General features: G+C 41.9%; 1 protein-coding gene across 5 annotated transcripts in view; it reads left to right on the top strand.

Annotated features, from left to right (window-relative positions):
• Positions 1-2,101: 2,101 nt before the first annotated feature.
• Positions 2,102-18,708, top strand: part of TRERF1 (transcriptional regulating factor 1) — a 71,886-nt gene continuing 55,279 nt past the window's right edge. For all 5 annotated transcript variants that reach the window (XM_014951205.1, XM_014951202.1, XM_014951204.1 and 2 more), the window contains exon 1: positions 2,102-2,159. The gene's annotated coding sequence lies outside the window, so the exon portion shown is untranslated. The remainder of the gene's footprint in view (positions 2,160-18,708) is intronic.

Below are 18,708 nucleotides of genomic sequence, written 5' to 3'. Positions count from 1 at the left end.
GCAAATGCCCGGTGAGTTTTTTTATTTGCGTATGAAGATGCTTTCTCTGAAGTCAACGTGTAATTTTTCCATATTGTAGTTCTCTCTTCCTCCCTGTTACAGAAGTTGAGTGCTGCTTCTGTCCTGAGAGCTCTGTGTGAATGTGAACACAAGTATGGCACTAGAGAGTTAAAGAAAAAACAACCATTAATTAAAATATTTACATTGGAAGTTGCAAAACATTTACTCTTTGAGTAAAACAAACTTCCCCATTGTTCTTGTATGATTGCTGCAGTTTCTCTGAAAATAGCCAGGAAGAGGTTGTGCTCTGAGGAATTTTACTGGGTTGGCAGGGGAATAGGAGGGTAGGGATACTCAAGCGGTCTCTCAGTGGCTCTCTTTTGTTCAAATCTTTCTGTCACATGCATAAAATGGCTCTTCTTCATAGAAAAACTAAAGCATCACACAAAAAAACCCCCAAAAGAATCCAAAAAAAATCCACAGTGGTGGAAGTATATTGTCATATTATTCTGGTTACGCTAAGAAATAAATGATCACCAGTAGACGATAAGAAAGTGGTATTCACTGGATGAAAGGGTTGTTTTTAACACTTCAAGTGTTAAATTACTGTACACTTAAAGAAGAGGGAAAAAGAGAAGCATCCCAGAGCAGACAGCAGCTTGGGCACTGGCTGCCAGGTAGTCCTCCTGGCTGGGGACCTGTGTGCCACCATCCCTATTTTGCTTGAGGGGAAATGGCAGCACAGCACAGTAAAGGATGTCACCATCCCATGGCACTGAGCACCTGTAGCCCCTGCTGGGGTCTGTTGGACACTGAGCAGCCGCGATGCCAAAGGCAACGGAATAAGGGTACAATTCGGGGAGGTCAGACCACTGAAACACTATGTTTTCTTTGCATCTAGTTTTGTACTTTAGGTGCAGGGACACTCTTGTTAGCATCACTACACAAAAAGTAAGTATATGTGAAAACTCTTTGCTTCAGATACTTCCATTCCTGCTTTATCTCCCCACACACTGAAACATTGAGGGTTGCTTTGTTTTTGGTTTTTGTTTTATTTTTTAAAAAATAGTATTCTCTCCTCCAGTGTGCCATTTCACTCTTGCACATTTCTGGCCTCTTCCAGCCTGGCCCTGGACTAACAGGCTCCTAGGGCTTGTGGGTAGGACACTGAAAAGACTAATAGGGTGTGTGGAGGAGTTGCTTTGTTTGGTTTTTTAGATCCCTGATTCAAATTTCTCACTCTTACTCTTTTCAAAGTTGGCCAACAGGAGGTCTCTCTTCTGCCCTAGTGACTCATGGGCTGGTTGGATTGCAGGTCATGTCTCCTTTTCTTAAAAGCGCCACGGAAAAGTGTTTGTTCAAGCCTGCGTCTATCGTGACTATAAATTTTATTGAGAATTCCAAGGGTGCAGTTTTGTTGGTTAGGTGTGCGGTGCTCTTTCCTCTGATCCCAGGTATGCCAGACTGCATCATGTTTACCTATAACATAAAACCATCTTTGTTGCGTTGAAAGGTTGGTTTGTAAAGGTGTTAAGAAATTAAATGTACTTGTTCAGGGTAGGCGTCACTTAAACTCGTGCATGAGAGCTTTGTTCCATCCATTTCTTGCATGCTTCACTCTGTTTTAGAAAGGTTTTATGCTGACAGTTTCTTGGCCTGGAGATAAAAGGTGCTGCATACCCAGGTTTGATACACTGATAGAAAATGGTCTCCACGATGTATAGCACCGCTGAGATTATTTCTAGCCATTACCACTGGTCTCATTTTACAGCCATTCACATTATGTAATTTGATGCTCTTTTAATTTAATGAGAGGATGCTGCAGACTTATTTATGACTCGGCAGGGCAACCTGTACGCTTTGGCCACCTCTGTTATGCTTTCCGAAGGAGGAAGAGCGTGTTTCTTACAGAACATGTTACAACATCTTTAATACTTTTATATCCAGGTTTCCCAGATTGCTGCAGACAGGAGGGCAACTCGCCTGGGGTGTTGATTATATTGGAATGACAGCAGAAGTTTAACTTTTTTTTCTTGAACTGCGTATTAGCCTTTCGTTGTAAGGTTATCAGGAGGTATTAATGGACTTGTCCTTTTGTTACAGATGGAATTTTATGACTTGCTGGACACTGAATAGGATAAGGAGATGCATCTGATAAGGTAAGAGAGAATAAGATAAACATATTCCTACACAAAACAGCCTCACTGGTTTGTTGTTCGCATTGAAGACAACTGTTTCTTTCCCTGAAAGAACCCTGCAAGTAATTGAGATACTTACTTTTACATTACATCTGTCTCTGACCCTCCAAGCAGAGACCATCTCTGTTCTGTACAGCTTCTGTCCCAGTCCTTTCTCCTGGTGAAGTGAGGTACAAAGTCCAGAAGACAAAAATGTATGCCTTTCCATTTATGGGGGTTAGCAGGATAGGTCATACTTCTCCTACTATTTTAGAGCTTTTATAAAGTAACACATGAGGTAGAAAAGTTTTTGTTCAGTTTTGAGATACTGAATGCTTACCCTGCTCCTTCTCACTCCCCCTGGACTTTCCCCCGGAAAGGTAAAAAGATCTTTGAGCTACTTTTTTATTAGGACAGAGTGTATATGAGTAGAAAACCTCTAGGATGGAGTTAGAAATGAGTATTTACTGCCGCTAATGTGCTGAAGGAAGTCGTAGGTTTGCTGATTATTTTTAAATTTCTTTTTAATAGCAACGTTTTTAAAAGGCAGTGTTTAGATAGATACTTTTTTTTCTCTTTCGGTTTCTGATTCAGAGGCTTCAACTGGCAGAAAGGAGTAGAAGTCTTTAAAACTCTTAGGTGTTGAGATAAGCACATTCAAACAACAAACAGCCAAACAGGGTAGTAGTATTACATTGGGATTGTCACTGTCTTTCAGCCTGTGATCCACCCTGCGACTCTCCAGCTCTATCGCTCATGCGTTTCGTTTTGTCTCCTCTGTGACATTTGCAGGCCTGAAAAATCCCTGTTGCTCTTCTTGGCGGTTGGTTGGAAACGTAGTGAAAATGGCTAAATGCATCATGCCGTGGCATTAAGCACCAGGACTAAATTGCTTTTTCCTTGGCTTTGGAGGGTTTTGTTTCGGTGGGGTGTTTTTTCCATTTAAATTTTGTTTGCTAAGTAGAGTTACCCTTTGGAGGGTGGCTGCCCAAGCAAGAACCGAGAACTTTGAATGGCTCTTGGCGCCACGTGGAGCATGCAAACGTTAGGCATTTTGTCCATTCAAACTACCCTTTCATGCCACTGTTGAATCGCGTTGTCAATATATTGTATTTTTCGGCTTGCTCTCTACCCAAAGGTGGTCTTGTATGTGCATAGTCAGTAAAATACAGCTCTTCAGGTGAGAGGTCTGGCAGTCTGCAGTGCTGGAGCACTGAGCACGCATACCTCATTTGTTGTGTAAACGAGCTTCTTCACTTGCACGTGTTCCAACTGGTCTACCTGTGCTCCAAGAATGGGTAATTAAAATTGCTTTCGGGACTTTCTTAGAGCGTGTTCAGCCCGACCTGCACTGGCCGGTGCCCCTCCGCACGCCGGTGGTTCTGCTGCCGTCCCACCACACGCCAGCCACCAGTGCAGCTGGACCTGGAGGCTGCATGGTGCCCACCACTGCATCACCACGGGGGTGCGTACCCTCTCCTGTGGCCAGGGTGGGATAGGCAGAGATGCTTTATGTTTGGGCTGGTTTGTTTCAGCAGAGTCAGTTGACCAAGAAGTGTGTCTGCCCGGTGTCAGTGCAATGGTGGGGACTTCTTTGGTGTGCGCGTGTGACAGCACTTCCATTGTGCTCACTCAGCTGCTAGTGTTTTCCTAAGACATTACTCCTCATGTATTATACATATATTGTACAGCGTATATCTCTATGTTCCTCAAAGTGGATATTGATAAATGGGTGTGCTGTAGCGTGGGCATCTCTTGTGGCACAGCAGCTGGCTGCTGGTGGACCGTCTCGTCTCTCCCAGGGCAACCTCGCTCTCCCCTTCTTTCTCATAAGACAACCACCGAGGAGGCTCTGTTTCCAGCAAGTTCTGCAGCTCGAGGCCATGACACCTTCCCTTGCCACAGCTTTATTGCCAGCCCCAGGGACATACAAATGATGAGCCAGATCCCTAGCAATTGCAGGGCTGGCTTTAAAATGAGATTTTGGGAGGAAAAGTAGCACTTTCCACTGGCTCGCGCCTTTCCCCTCTAGAAGGAAATATTCTGTCCTCATTTTGTGTGATATCTTCGAAGGGTTGAAGTTAATCCTGAGCTATGAATATGTGTATCTTGTTTTCCTTTCTCTGAGAGGGCTTCGTTTATCCCTTCCCCAGCAGCCTGGGCTGGAGAAATGCCACTGTCCCACTCCTAGTTCTTCTGTGTCCCAAGAAGGACCTGTCCTGGTCGTGCTCCTTCTTAAGGCCTCAGTTGCCAGAGGTCCCTAATTCTTTCAACTATTCCATACTACTGTGGCATCAGTGTTATTTTATTTGTTTTATTTTTTAACTTTCTGCTCCCTTTCTGCATTCCCCCTCCCCATTTACATTTGGGTTTCCATCCTTCCAGGCAGGCGTCTGGATCCTCCCCCAAACGTGTGCCCTCAGGTCCTGTCTGTGCCTCCTGCCCATGTTTTCCCTTAGTTGCTTATAATTTTCATGGACGTTTCCTGACCCATTTGTTCCCTGCTGTTTCTTCTTCTGGGGGAGTACTTCTGAAGTGCTCACGTATTTAAAAAAAGTAGGTGTTGCTATCTTTTAGTCCCATTTAAAGCAATAAGAGATGGTCCAGTCTGTGCAGGGAGTAATCTTGTTTTAATCCTAGCTGTGGTGACTTCCTTGTAATGGCTGGCTGTTGGCATCCGTCCTATTGGTTACGTGACAGGGTCGAATTAGGAAAAAAAAAAAAAAAAGCTGTTTTGATATGCCTGAAGCCTAATGATGAAATTATGAGACTTGGCGAGCTTGCAGCGATGTTGATAGGTGCCAGACCTCTCACCCAATATTTTCTTTTCTTTTCCTTCCCTTATATTTCCCTGTGCCTTTATCTTACTTCCTTCCAAGGAACCCGGGGCCCTTGTGAAGTGCAAGTCAGCTTTCACATGGAGTCTGCCCCATAGCTCGGATCATAAATATAAAATGGTTCTATAAGGCCTAATCTATTTTCAGAGGTATGTTTATGAGATAAAAATTACTTTGATCGTTGAAACGGCATTGTGTCATTTTTGGAAGGAAACGATGAGGAAGTAACTGTTATCAGGCCTGTTTTCACCCGCCGTTAACTTAGACCTGACGAATTGCAGCTCCAAGGTCACTTGCCTTAGCAGTTCCAAATTGGGTTGCCAATTAATATTGATTATCTGAAAAGCAGTAGGTTGATGTATATTCTATTATTAATAGCTGTTAATGCACTTTATAATATAAGCAATCTGTTTTGCAAACATTTTCTGGTTGTTCTTTTTTAATGAGTCTTGGCAGTGAAAATCATGGTTTAACACACGCAGAACTACATTTAACTTGTTCAAGTTTGTGTGGTTTTGCATTTTTGGGTGTATTTTTGTTGTTGCTTTTTTGCTGGGAGTAACACTTGATTTCGATGTGATCAAATTGAGGCAAAGTCCAGGAATGACTTCTGCCTAAACTGGTACGTTGTGGTTTCTTCTTGTGTTAGTGCACATCAGTGCAAAGCTCTTGTATCACTGCTGGGTGAGTTTTAATAACTTCCTTTGACATTCCCTATGAATATTTTTGTCTTCACAGAAGCCATCTTAGAAAAATTTTCAAAATAAGAAAGCTAATTTGAATAAAACAGTAACAGGTAATTTGAGTTCCTTTTCTTGTGTTATTTAGCTGTTTTGTCACAATATGTGGAAAGTACCTGGAAAGCACGAGGAGAAAAATGGGAAATATCTCATATGTAAGGAAAAGCCTCTAGATAACAAAGGGGAGGGGGGAAATACCTGCGTAAATGTAGACATCAAGGTAAACGCTTTTTCCTTTTCTTTTTCTTCCAGGAAATTTGAATATTTGCACAATCTGATGTTGCAAGTTGTAAATGCTTAACACTTCTAAAAGAATAAATTACCTCAGTGCCTGAATGTGTAGATAACTGTCAGCTTCAAAGGATCAAGTGAGTTGGAAGGAATGTCTGGAGAACTCAGTATAGGCAGGTACCAGGCAGAATATAGAAAGCAGGGGAATACATTCAACTAATGTAACAGAGGCCTAGATGTAAGTTTATATATAAATTAAGACTAATCATGTTATGAAAAATGAATTTCTGTGGTTCTGCTTTTAATGTAAAAGTGGAATACTCACTTCCCCCTCCCCACCTCTGTTACAATGTGTTTCCCAAGCTGCCTGTTAGAGGAATTGTGCTGCTTCTATAACAATTGAGATGGAAAACAAACCTATTTAATACTTTTCAAACTACCCTTACAAAAAAGGCCACCTTCTGCTGTAGAATATCCTTGTTGTGAGCTGGCTGGTTCTGTAAGATGGAAGTAACTTTGCGCTCTTGACTAAGCAAGTAAGAGAAACTGAAATCATTACTGTAAAATGCGTGTTAAAGCTATAGAGCTAAGAGGGAAAGAGCCATTTCAGCTTTTGCTTGAAAAGTGAACTGATCTGAAGTTCCCCTTAGAGTATGTAAAGCACAAACAAGGAGGGGTGTAGTTTAGCATTGCAGTCTCCAGGATGCATGTTGCCTGTCTTTCACCCCACCCCACTCAGTGAGCCAATGCAGGCTTCTAAACTTGGCAAAAACTACTAGTTTTGACTTCTCCTTATGGTTCTTTTTCTAATCCAAGTTCTCTGGGCTCCAACGGGCATGAGGGGAGCATCAGGGCAGACCCTGAGGGTTACAGCTGCTCCTATGAGGTGGACACCCGCCAGAACAGGTCGGCAGGGTGAGGTGGGCATCACTGCTGCTGCTCATCACTGAGCCCACCACCCTGGCTGGATGCATCCTTCTTTCTTTGTTTCTCTGATGTTGGTGGTGGGACTGGAGCTTGGAGACCCTTTACCTGGCCAGAGTGCAGGGTACCAGCTCTGGGGCGGCCGCCAATTTCGGTGCTTGAAAATAGCGCTGGCAGCCAGGAACTTCTAACTGCAGCTCTGCTAATGACTAGTGTTGTGGTTTTGGGCAACTCCCTTGGTCGTCTTTGAGTCAGCTCCCCTGTCAGTAAAAAGGGGACGATCCTCTTTTGTAACTTACTATTGAAATGATTAATTATTGTGCTTCCGATGTCAAGGTGCTGCCATGTATTGTTACCATTGGTATGGAGAGATCTCTCAGCTTTTGTTAAGAAACACGGACTCCAAGAACACAACAGGTTGTGGGGGGGTTGTATGTTGTCTTGAGGGTTTTTTTCCTGTTAACTTATGAAACAGATCAGATGATTGACTCTCAGTACCGAAGCAGTAGCCACCACTACTGACCGCTTGAGTCTTGGCCCACTCTCCTTCTCTTTTCCTTCCTCTCTGCAACTCCCTTCTTGAGTCTCTACTCTTCATGTCAGACCTTTCCTAAATCAATTGAAGTTGGGGTGCCAGATAGGGTTAAAAGGGAAATTTTGGTTGAGGCTGCAGGTGAAGTCCTGGCAGTGAGGCTAAGGGTTCACTGCTGGTGTAGTGAGATAGAGAAATGTTCTGCTTTTTTTTTTTTTCCCTTTTTTTTTTTTTAAATCCATTCCGCATGGGGGCTGTGCAGTTTCCAGGCTCTGGGTTGGTTGCCAACCTGATACGTGCCAGTAACTTGCCATCTAAAAAAAAAAGTCTAAAAATAATGTTGGGGGGAGCCCAGTGAGTGAAAAGTTGCAAAATTCACATAAGAGATTAAACTTAACTTAAAAGCCTGTAGATATTTAAATTAAAGGAAAATATTAGTTAAGGTACCCAGACAAAGCTCTGAGAACAGCAGGCACTTTTTTGCTGTTCATTTTCCACAAAAAAATGTGCTCTCTTGGTTTGTGATTGACCTCTGGCTGCAGGTGGTAAGGTCCTGCTCCTGTGGAAAGAGTTGGTGTGTTAAGGAGCTGAAGGCTCTCCCTAGTCCACTCGTTTGGGTGGTAGGGTTGTATAGGGCAGGCACTGTCGGCCTTCCTGCTGGGTGGCTACCTGTCTCCAGCCCAAGGAGCAAAGCCAACTGTGGCTCTTGTCTACTCCTTGGTTGCCCTCTTGATGCTCAGCCGGTGCACCTTGATATCACAGGGCATACTCGTGACTCGTGGGCTTCACAAACTCCAAGGAATGGGCTTTTAGTTTAGAAAACGTATTCTGTGAAACACATTCATAGACTTCTGTCCCCGGAATAAGCCTCTGGTGTCTGTTCATCTTGTCTTACTAGCGCAGATCGTGAACTCTCACTTGGCGGTTTCTACAGTGAGTCCATAACTTCTGTTGTTACCTTAGAGACGTCCACTCCTGACTATAAATAACAGAAGGAGATATGTCCCAGTTGTAAATTACAATAATTTCCCTCCAGAAGAATTTTAGGCAATTCTGTTTTGTGTGATAGAAATTCTTACTGGTTTGTTTATGACTGTAGTGGTAGGCAGAGGTTTTTGTTTCTCTTTATCCATGGAGGGATGTCATCTAGTGCATTGTCCGGATGTTTTTGTTTAATACAAATTGCTATGAGTTAAAAAGTGGAGAGAGGAAGATCTGGATATCGTAAGCTTTGGTGCATAGATCTGCCATGGGTGATTTTACTTGGAAATCACTTCGTGTTCCTTGTTTAGCCATACAAAAATTTTGAGTCTCCAGCACTAACTAGTGTTAGCTAGAGCAGCCGAACGGTGTATCGCAGTCTGTCCTGAAGCTCTGGAAAAAGCCTTGAATACCCTGAACTGAGGCTGTGGAGGACTTTGAAGACAAATGACCTTTGATTTTAATATTCTGATGGTATATTAGGAGCAGCCAGTGCTTCTGAAGAGATGTGCTCCAAGAGGGTCCCGTAGGTTGGAGTTACCTCAATGCAGAGATCCCAATTTTTGAACAGACAGCATTGCTGCAGAGCAGGGAAGATGTAACCACCAGAGGAATTGTGCAGGGCTTTACTCAGCTGGATAAGATAGAAAGTGTTTCTTGTGGATACTGCATTTACCCAGCTTGCCGTCTGTGAGTTTCTGACCATACTACACATCGTATCAATCAACTGTAATTGAGTACAGTCAGGCAGAGGAGATTAATTCTGAACTCTTCAAAACACTTTCCTCTGCCCGGCAGCATCTTTTCAGGGCCTAGTTTTGGCTAATGTATTCTTTATCTTCTGAGTAAATTTTGGTAGAGACATTTAGCCATTTTGTCAGTAAGTCCCTGATAACCATTATCCTCTTTGATAAGTCAAATACGCAGACTTTTAAAACTCTTGATATAAGATACATTTTCTGAATCTTTAGCTGTTCTTGTGGTATTTTCTTTTCTGAAGTGAATAGACCAGAAATGCATGTTGCCCTTGCTGTTATTGTTCTTTAGATAATACTCACCCTCCCTGCCTTGCCTTACACAAAATAATGTTCTTATCCATCCGGAGGCTATGTTTCCTTGCTTAGCTGCAGATTTGTGCAGGAAGTTTAGCGTCTAGATTGTGTCTGCCATGACCCCCAGTCTTTTTTTACAGGATTGTTGCCTTCCAGAATGCAGTTCCCCAGGGTAGCTCTCACAGTGGGGATTTTTGTTGGGTTTTTTTTTTTTTTTCATTCCTGGGAGTTTGGAACTTTGTGTTATTGCTGTATTAAAACCAGCTGTTTTTCAGATAAACTATACCTAGCAAAAAATACACTTTACCAGAAAGTAACCCGATTCAGTTTTTGCTTACTGTTGCTCCAGGTTTCATGTTCTGTGCAGATGACAAGAAGTGATTTCATATTTTCTTTCAGCTCCCTGGTAACGGCAATGGACAGCATCCCATCAGGCCCTCAAAATACCAAAGGAAAAATATGATAGGAAGTGGGGTACACGGTGTCATTAGAGATAGCACTTAGAGGATTTTGAATCCCTAATTTGAACTTCTTGTACTTTGCACTTTAGGTTTGTGTGAACATAGTTACAGCTTTGAATTCTTTCTTTTAAATATTGCATGTATGTGGGGGAGTAGTTGTTTTGTTTTTGCTAAGTAGCATTTTTCTAGAGAATTGTATTCATTCCACTTGTGTCCTTTTTCTGAAGGTAAAATTTAATGTTGATGCTTTTTTTGGTCTAGTTCTTATATGAGATTATCAGACAGTTGCACGTTTACCATCAACTAATAGTCAAAAGGTAAATCTCACAGAGACTTGGCTAAAACTAAATGAATATCTCTCAATTTCCTGTGGGTGGGTTTTTTTATGTGTGTGCATGCACTGCTTACCAATAAGGAATAGAGCAACTCTTCTCTTCTGAGATAGCTATGTTGCCAACTTTTATTCTGTTGAAGTAGTTTTGTTAAACAGGAGGAAGAAAAAAGTTCATAAATTGTTAAAAGGAATTTGTCTACGAAGTGTGCCAACAGGGTTGGGTCTGTTTTTTGTTTTTTCTCCTCCATTTTATCAGGAGGAAAAAAACCCAACTTGCTGTTCTAGTACTTTATTAGCCTTTTGCTTTCCAATGCTGAACCTTAACAGTATACTGCATTCATGATTTATTGTACCAGTTGCCTGTGAGCATGGTATTTGAACACACCTCTTAGTAAAAAAGTTAAGACCTTTACTTCCATAGGGATGTTGTACACAGCCTCATTTTATGCATCTCACTCTGCCCTTTTCCAAAGTGACTCCAGTAATCTGCTTAGGGCAGTGTGGGAAGCCTGTGGGGAGTGCTGTAAGGGTACCCTCCCACCAAAGCCATCTTCTGATGGCCAGGGAATACTCTACGTTCGGTCTGTCTGTTGTAGACTCAGATGAATTTTACCTTTAATAAATATTAGTTGTGTCACTTTGATCCTGTGCATTGCTAGTTTGAAAACTTCAGTTGCCTACTTTTTCTTGCACAAAGGAAAAGTGTACACTCTCTGGCCCTTATCCTAGTCTGTGCTATTAAACAGGCACAAGCAAACAAGTAGACTTGACTGTGTCCCACTTTAAACTTCCTCTGGATTTCTTGAATAGACAACTTGGAAGAACAAATCATCTCCTGTCCTTTTCCTCTCTGCTTTCTTCTGCTGGCTTGCAGCTTAAAATATCCTCCCCTTTTGTAGCCTTAAGAGGGGGTGATGATGAAGTCTTCACTAGAAGTGTTCTCTGAAGTTGAACTAGTTACACCATCAATCCCACTCGCAAAACTCAATTGAAGAGCTTTTTGACACAATGCTAGGAGGGTATCCAACCAGCTTTTTTTACCAGTTGAAAAACATGAAAGATGTGCTTGGGATGTACCTGTGCAGTTTTTGTGTAAGTTTTTCCTTTGATCTTTTGGATGGACTACGCTTCCCTTTTCTACCAAGAGAGGCTGTTGGAGAGCCATCGAGGGCTGCCTGCGTTATCTCTCTAGCAATTGATGAATGCCTGTTCCACGTGTCACTTGGAGAGGCCACCTGTTGTTCCTCAGTTCTGGTTTGAGAGTTGGAGCCAGATGAAGGTGTGTTCTTGTTTCTCCAGTTTCCAGCCATGGTGTGAGGGAAGGAAGGGGGTGAGATGGTATGCTCTGAATACCCTAGTGAGGAGTGGAGTCTTGAGATGCTTTGTGGCTCTGGTTACTTGAGAGACAAAATGAGGTGAAAACTATTGTTTAATTTAGATTTTGGTGGATACTTAAAGGTCATCTGTAGGATTATCTGAAGTTCTGTCGTTGGTTTCTGGCGAGACCTATTATTGCATGAGGTCTGAGTAAAAGTAGCAATGGCCATTGTTCAGCAAAACCATAGCTGGCAGCAGTTAATGGCGAGGTATTCTCTTGCATTAATACAGTACTTTTAATAACCAAGAAAGAGGGCTGTGTGTCCAGATGTGATGTTGATGGATCCTAGTGCAAGAATCAAAACAAGTAATGCTTCTTAAGCACTGGTGAGTCATGTGCAGTTTGGACATCCCGTGCTGTCTGTCATGCAGGACAAGTTCACATTTGCTTAGCCTGCCTTGTTTTCATACATGACTTTGGTTTTCACTACTGATTAAATTTGAAATTATTTCCTTATGTTCTCAGATGTTGTCATGGTGTTAAAGGTGTTAATCCTTTTCTATTACTTTTCCTGTTTTGTATATGTCTATATTTACTTCTTATTAAAGAAATACTATTATGCAATTGCATAAAAGTTCATCTGAAGAATAGCTGGAGAGAGAGAGACTGACATTTGATGTTCTTTTTCTCCTGTTTAAAACAAATTGGGACCTATGTGATATTATACTAGCACTCTCACTTATCCAGGGAAATGATTTTTAAAGACCAGATCCTGAGAGTATTCTTTTCATTTGGAAGGGGTTAACATCAGCTTCTCATGTTCAGCCAGTGTGGCTGATATCCGGGACGTAGGAACACGGCCATACAGGTTGCTGTTGGTGAGAATGTTGTTTTTATAAGTAGTTTCCTTAGCAGGTGATGAACTTCTTCCTTAATGATTTAATTACTTAATTTCAGGAAATCCTTGGGAATAAAAAGATGTCTAGTAAGTTCTGCCAGAGACTTACATAGGTGTGGTAATAGAGGAGAGAAGGGACAACTTTGTCTGAAGTTAGGTGCGGGGCAGGAAGTGCTGGAGCAAGCCTTGGCTGAAATGCTGAAATACAGTGTGAAATTGGGGAGGCGGGACATGGGTTCTTTTGGTGGTTAGGCCAAGAGCAAGTCACTTAGCCTGAGTATGCTTTTTGAGTTTCCACTTGTGTGAGATGAATTATGGCATGTGCCTCAAATACTGTGAAGGTGCTAAATTAATACTTTCAGTGGAAGATCACAGGATGCTTTGAATAAAGCTTTACAAAGTGCACAGTGTTCTTACTATTAATACCAAATAGTTTGTGTCTATCTCTTAAATGACAAGGAAAATGAGATGTGCCAGATTTGTGAGGCTGGAGAAATGTTTTCTTGTTATTTTGAAAGAGCTGGAAAGTGCAGATGGAGAAGGAAGACTGAAATCTAGGTATGGAGGAAAAAAATCCTGTGGACTGTCATCATGGATGTGGTTTTGAAATCCTTCACCTTGTTGTCTCATGTCTGTAAATCAGCTTTGTAGGTGCCTGAGCGTTTCTGAGCAGGGTGAGAGGGAGGAGAGTGTTCACCAAGGCAGAGTAATACACAGCAGAGGAAGCTGCTGCTCAAATTCTTTATTTGAAGAAAATGTGACAAACCAGGAACTGCTGTAGTCCTTTTCTTAAATAGGAAATACATGCAACCACAAAAGACAAGCGCAGAGCTAAGTGACTGGCTGGAACCTCTATTAGAAATCTGAAGTTACAAGAAACAGTCTCTCGGCCTACTTTGCCAGTTGGGTCGTACTTCAAAACCTGAAAAAAAGGCCGATAGACAACCTGCCAGCAGGATGACAATGAGTGGCATTTTAAGCTTGCATGTCCACAGTAGGGTTGTCCTTTCGAGTGATGCCTTCATCTGCCCCGTTCGGTGTCACTGAGACACAGACACTCTTCATGGTGGGAGTAGAACTTTGTGGTCCTGTCCGAGTGCCGGAGGGACACTCTGTCCCACCTTCAGCGTGTCTCCAGCTGCCTTGCCCAGGCTCTGCTTCCTTGCCGGGGGCTTGATGTGGGCTTACAAAAATTGCTCGGTTTGCTTGAAGCCAGCTCACAGAGAACAGGAAAGATTCACGTCGTCTCGGATGGCTGGAGCTTCTCGCTGTATTTTTGGTTATTTTAGTTGGTAAGTGTGAGGTGTGAACTTCCTGTGAGCAGGTGAGAGGTGAAAGCCCTGCCTCTCCCTTGCTTGGGATACTAGCACACTCAGAAATGAGGAAACCGCTACCCTTTAACTCTGTGATGGAGGTCAAAACACACAAAAAAACCCCAAACCCTTCTTATTCAGAGAAGCGAGTCCTCAGCTTGGCTATTTAGGAATAGCTACGTGATGAACGGGGTGTTCTTCTGATGGACAAGTTGGCTGTCCGTTGTTAGTTCTGACCAATGAAACGCTTTATTTTAAAATGAGTCCCTGTGGATATGTTCTTAGCTAATCAGTTAAATATCCCAGGGAAGGCTTTGTGGCTAGTAGTTAATTCTGGTAATTATTTCTGCTGTTGTGCTGGGGTTCAACAAAGGGCTGCACTGGTCTTACTTGTGCAATACCAACGTGAGGAGATGAGTTGAAACTTCTATGACCTTTGTTAAAGAATTAAAACTTTAGTCTAGGAAAAGAGCACCTTTAGCTCTTCATTAGAGTGTTTCTGTCCCCTAAATAAATCCATGTGGGCAAAGCAGCACTGGGTACTTGGGTTTGGTGTCTGGACCCCTGCTTTTCAAGGGAATCCTCTCATACAGGCTGTAACATCAACTGATGTCCAGCTCCGTTGCCATGCGGTGGGTTCAGACTCTTCTGCTCCTCTTTAAGCGTGCTACTTTTTCAGCACATCATTGCAATGCTGTTGCTGTTTGTCTAAAAGATAAAGTTCTCTTGGTCTAGAAAAGCAAAATAGTACAACCAAATTGGTACTTTTGTCTATAAATATTACTGCTATTTAATAATGGTAGGAGTTCTCCTTTTTGAGCTGAAAGCACAAGAAGCACTACGTTCTGACAAGTTGTTCTGACTCAACTTCAACTATAGTTTTTTAATAGTGATTAAATGCTTTATTATATATGAAAAACAAAACAAAGACATTTTTGTGTTGGAACAATGAGTATCTGATATGACAGCATAGAGCAAAAGTTTATTATGCATATACAGCTGAAATAAGTTAACTTGTTTAAACCGTATTGTAGACACAGTGCTCCTGCATTTGAAAAAGTTTCATGACTCCATATAACCCTATCAACATGTTTCCATAGTTAATTTCCAGCCTACAATTTTATTATCTTTTGTCTAATGGAACATCATCATATTAAGTAAACTAATAACCATAATGCTAATGTTGCTGATGCTTTATTAGATACTACATTACAAAAACCCAAAACAACAAACCGCAATCCTGCATTTGCTTAAGCAGGATATGTTTTAACTCATGAAGCTTTTTTGTGAGAGGAAAGTGAAGGTTGCGTTTAAAAAATCCCGTATCCACTGCCCAAAATGGACCAGTATACAACAGTAGTCCATACTGTTGCTTGTGAGGACATCAGCTCTTCAGTACTTCCCTGCAAAGAGGAACACATTTTATACTGAGACTTCTGTCACGTTTGTGTACATCTACATGTATGAAGCAAATAGAGGAATTATGGAAGTGAGTATAAATAGGTGATGAGGCAATTTAATTAGTTGGAAAGGGAACAGAGAAGTAATTACAAGCCTTTTGTCGGTAGAACTGAGATAATTTGATTTCAAGTTCACTGATAATTATACTGAAAGTTATTTCTTGTTAAATTTGAAAACGCCACCAAAAATCAGGGGTATGGCAAATAATGAGATGTGCTTTGTCACACAGGGGATAAGCTATGGACTTAGGTGAGTAGTATGAATGCTAGCACAGACAAGTCCACCTCTCTACATTATGCAGAGGGAAGGGCTTGCTACATTCTGGAGAGCAGTTTACATTGGAAGGGAGCTGGGGTGATGGTAAAAAGCTAACAAAATGCCAAGCCCTTGTAGCACTACTAAAAGAACAGGTACAGTCTTTGGATGCAAAAGCCAAATATGTCCTGTAGGAATATATAGTATTACCAGTGTGAGGTGGCACAGAGTCACTGCTGGAATATGGAGTCCAGTTTTTACGTGCCTGCTTTAGGAAAACATGCTTAAAAAAAAAAGAAAGTATGTTTTAGAGAAGTATGTTTCAGAGAGCTGAGAGATTGATTACAGTTGGAAAACCTGTTTTACTGTTGGAATTTTTTTTTTTAAATAAAAAGCCTAGCTAGCCTGCTTACTTTAAGTGAAGTGCCTGAATTGTATACATCTATAGAGGAGAAAAAGTACAAAGCTCTTCAGCTTAGTAGGAGGAGGTGTAATGAGATTGAATAGCTGAAAGTTGAAACCAGATGAATCTGGGCTAGTTGTAACACACAAATTATTAAGTAGGATGAATTACTCACTGAAACAACTCCCTTTGGATCTCATGGATTCTTGATCACTTGCTTGTGAGTTAGAACTACATGTTTTTAGCAATGGGAATTACTGCTGATGCATATTCTTCTGGACTTCAACAAGTAATCTATCTGCACGTAGGTCTGTGGCACCCCCTGGGCGGGAGGTCAAGAGAGGTGATCGCAATGGTCTGTTGGGTTTTCTAAGTCTGTGGGAGGGGACAGGGACCACCTGATGCTATGAAATGATGTACCAGCCAAGTCTGGTGTTGGTGCTCGTGTCTGTTCCCAGTACCATCTCTAGTAGGCTGGTGAGGTTTTCTGGTTTGTTGTTTCTTTTCTCTCTTTGACAAATCTGCTCATTTTTGATTCATGACTCAAAAGGGAAAAAACAGAATTTAGTCCTGCCTACCCATGCATGGGGAGAGGGGCATCTGTAGTTACAGCAGGTAGAGTTCTAAGGGGGTTTTGTTGGTTTTTTCCTATTGTTTTCAGTAATTGGGTAGTTGAGGGTTTTTTGTTTGTTATTTTTAGGAAAGTGAAAGGAATCAGCCAAATGAAGTTTTGCATCCATGTAGGTATCCTGCTGGAATAAAGAACTGTACAAGTAGAATTGAGAGGAAAATGAACTTATGATCAAGGATTTTACGCAATTTTTGCTTGATCTTTTGGGAAATAGGTGAATTTGCATGGGTCATGGAAAATGAAAAGCTAATGCACTAGGGACCTTCCACTGTTAGAGAGGTTTGCCAGGTTCATTCCTTATCAGCAGAAACTGGATTTTTATTTTTTTTTTTTCTGGTTACTGTTCATTCATATGAAATAAACTTTTTCTTAATCTAATTTCAAATAGAGGCATGTTACCACCACCGTGTCAAACTTCTGGCACACTTTGTGCAATAACCGTTGCCCTGTATTTCTGTAGAGAGACAGAGGTCACACTAGTCCAGTTTCTTGCTGGTGTCTGGATTTTCCTCTTTGAGTTGGGGCAGAGGACACAAGGCAGAGCTTTGCAACACTGCAGCACCTGGGCAGCAGACCCGACTTGGCAATTCGATGTTACTTACAGGGGTGAAAATAAAATTCATATGTGCAATTCAATATCTTAAAAATAAATTAATTTCACTGCTTGTCCCCACAGTGGCAATGCCTGTGTAGAAGTCTCTATCTAAATTGTTTTGGTGGGGTGGGGGATTCTCCACCTTTTGTGGAGAATCAAGTATTGTGTTTTAATGATAATTCAGTGTACTTTTTGCATTTGTGATGTTACAGCAGAGCTCTGTTTCACTGAGTATGGGGAGCTCCGTGAGGATGGTGGAGAAAATGCCACTGCCTTCACTTCTGACACATACTGAGCGTGAATTATTTATGGTACTTCATTGTAAATGGAGCATTCTGTAGCATATTTGTAAATAATGAATTCTTTATGACAGGACATCTGTGTCTCTGGATCCTGTGTCACAGAACTGGTTTTCTAAATACACTTTACGATAAGATATCTATCCCTTTTCCCAGGCTGCCCTGTAATGAAGCACTTTTGTATTCCTGTTATATCCGTTACCCATTTTGACTCTGACTCACCAATGATGTATAGTAAGGTAGCATATGTAAATGTTTGTGCTGTTTGTTGTGAGTTGATACATTGTGACATTAATTTTGTAATAAGACATAGATGTCTTTAAATGTAAGCATTCTGATTTTTTGCTGTGTAAAATCGGGTTAGTAGAAGACGTGTGCCATGTGAACTGAGTTTGTTTTTGTAACTTTCCTGAAGAGTACGTGGTTTTCTAAGACAGTAGTTTTTTCTTTTTTTTTTTTTTTAACTTCTTTAAGTTAAGAAATAGTTTCTGGTTATGCCACTGGTCTGTGGAGGTAATGGAAATGCTAAATGCAGTGTGCGATTCAGAATTGCTCTACAAGAAACAGGTGATGGTTGCCTTTTTGGCCCAATACATGACTTTGGGGCAAACCTCTTCCCTTGTGTGTCTGTGCAGTTTGAGTAGGACTCCCTTGAAGGCTTGGTTTGTGTAGGACCCTCCTACAGTGCCTTCCCTAACAGGACACTGGCGAAACTTCTCCTGCTCTTTAGGATGGTCAGTGGCAACACTGAGTGCAAATTGCATACGCTCTGCAGAATGTTAATATTATATGTATAATGTTTAAGCATCCCACCTTGTTGCTTCTTGCCACAGGGTTGTGGAAGAGGCTGCTTTACCCGCTCCTGCCTGCAGTCTCCTTCCTGCATGAGCACGGGCAGCCTTTTGGTGGGACAGGAGAAGCTACCACCTTGGGGGACAGCAGACTTGTGGCCCACCAGTGGGTGGCTGAAGGGGTTCACCTTGCCTGTTCTAACTGACCCATTGCACGGCTGGTGAGCCAAGCCACTAAAAAGATCCAAGTCAAAAAAAAAAAAAGTTTTCCATGAGGAAAAGGATGGTTTGTCACCCAAGCTGTCTCGTTAACCTGTTTTTCCACATGTTCCGTAGCTGGATCCCTCTAGCTCAGCACGGGGGCAACTGGCTGGGGTCAAGGCTGGGAGCTGTGCTGGGCAGATCAGCAGCGGAGCCCTGGGCAGGGTGGGATGCTGGCTGGCATGGTCCAGAGGCATGTTTGGAGTGACTATGG

This window comes from Calidris pugnax, unplaced genomic scaffold (genome assembly GCF_001431845.1).
Source record: "Calidris pugnax isolate Ruff unplaced genomic scaffold, ASM143184v1 scaffold24, whole genome shotgun sequence".
In the NCBI taxonomy this organism is placed as follows: domain Eukaryota; kingdom Metazoa; phylum Chordata; class Aves; order Charadriiformes; family Scolopacidae; genus Calidris; species Calidris pugnax.
The sequence above is the reverse complement of the archived record's forward strand: the minus strand, read 5'-3'. Positions and strand labels throughout refer to the sequence as shown.